Here is a 2,014-nt window from a genome sequence, read left to right on the forward strand (position 1 = left end):
CCCCCTCTTTTCCCAAGAAAACAAACCTCAGCCCTGCTTTTTGTTATGCTGCTGACCCCAGGAATGTACCAGTCTGTGTAGTACTGCACATGGTGCCCCAGTGGGCTGTGGACTGTGCTCCATGCTGCACTGCTGTCAAATTACTGCTGCATGGTTCCTCTGCTTCATTCCTGTGGCCTGCCCTGAAGCAGAGCTCCTCTTTGTCCTGTTCTGCAGCTTTTCTTGGGCTAGTCATGCTCAAACCCCAGAATAACAGTTCTGAGAGGGCAAATGCGGACAAGGCTATTGAACTGTGTATCGCTACAAAGTGATGTGTCAGGTAGAAAAACTAGACTAGCCCTAGCCCTAGTGTCTGCTGCCCTCATAATCACCGTTAACTCACTGAACTTCTGCTAACATGTCACCATAATATAATTGAACTTTAGCTCAAGATAGTGAATCCATGCTCCACCAGCATTGTCAGCTTCTTTACCACTATGCCATCAGTGACTGTTCTGTATCTGGGACTGCTTAAGTAACAAAAGGGAGCAGCATACTTGCCAGAGCTGGGAGAAAACAGTACTTTATAATCTAATATTCCTCTAGAGAGAATCCTGAGTCTACTCATTGGGAGCCAGATTAACCAGTGACCTGACACCCTTGCCAAAAAGATAGTAAATATGTTCTGGAGAGAAACTGCTGCCAGACCCTCCTCCTGCCTGCCAACAAGAGAGGTGTCTGCAGCATGAGCGTGCGTAGTGTTGAAGTGGGTTAAACGAGCCTGAGCAAGGACAGAGCAGAGCCAGCTGTGGGACATGAGACGTGGGACCGAGTGTAGGTGTTGGGGCTTCTATTAACCTCACAGCTCAAGCTGCAGGTGTCCATCTCACTGTTGCTGGCAAGCCAAGACTTGAGCCTTTTTCTGTACGCAACTTCCCATAAAAGCATTTTTTCTTGTGTCTTGTGGTCTCTGAGACCGCAGAGAAATGCAGGCAGCGCTTTGACGGGACACGTTCCTCCCGCTGGTAGTAGAGTTCCTGAGGCCAGCAGTTCTCTTCTTCCTGTGACCCTGGCAGCTTCCCATTTGCTCCAATCGCTGATTATAGAGCTGAGCAGAGTTGCAGACGTATAGAAATACTTCTTATGTTTCCAGGGAATGTCTGAGCACTGATGAGTTGTTTGTTTGTTTGTTTGTTTATTTTATTCTTGATAACTAAGCTTCACATCTTTCCTCTGCACCCCATAGTTTGCTGTTGCAGTTTTTGAAGGGTTAGCACGTTGGTTTTAGTGAAGGCCAGGAATACAGCAGGTAAAGAGTCTATGTGGTGAAGTTGAAAGAATAGAACGCTGCTGATGGGTCTGATCTGCTGAAGGAGAAGGAACATATTGGCAACTACAAATGAAAAGGCCCTGGAATGAGAGACATGTACCATGTGTTGTTACTCACATGAAGATAATAAATCCACAACTTTGCAGCAAGCTGGGGTCAGGCATTTTGTGCAGAAACTTCTCCCTAGCAGGTTCCTACTGATTTGGCAAGTTAATGAACAGCGATAAGAACCACAGCCAGTCCTGCTGCTGTTTTGTCTTACTGCTTCCAGCTTCAGCCATCTACCCCACCTTCACCCACACAAATCTTTGTGTGCAGTGCGAGATCCTGCATGGAAATTGAGTGCCTTTCACCGGAGTATCAGACCTTCCACCAGACCAGGTTGTTGAAAGCCCCATCCAGCCTGGCCTTGAGCACTGCCAGGGATGGGACATCCACAGCTTCTCTGGGAAACCTCTTCCAGTGCCTCACCACCCTTGCGGTGAAGGATTTCTTCCTGATATCTAATCTAAATCGACCCTCTTTCCAGTTTGGAATGGGAAGGGCAGAAAAACATTTGAGACAAGTCAAACAGTGTGACCAGTGTGACCCTGGATGTCGCAGAACTAGGACATATCTGTAGTGTTCATCGAAAGGCACTAGCGTGTGAAAACCAAAGACAGGATTGATTCAAAGAAAGACTTCTCATATCGAGTCTGTTTCCTT

This window comes from Cariama cristata, unplaced genomic scaffold (genome assembly GCF_000690535.1).
Source record: "Cariama cristata isolate BGI_N322 unplaced genomic scaffold, ASM69053v1 scaffold95, whole genome shotgun sequence".
Classification (NCBI taxonomy): Eukaryota; Metazoa; Chordata; class Aves; order Cariamiformes; family Cariamidae; genus Cariama; species Cariama cristata.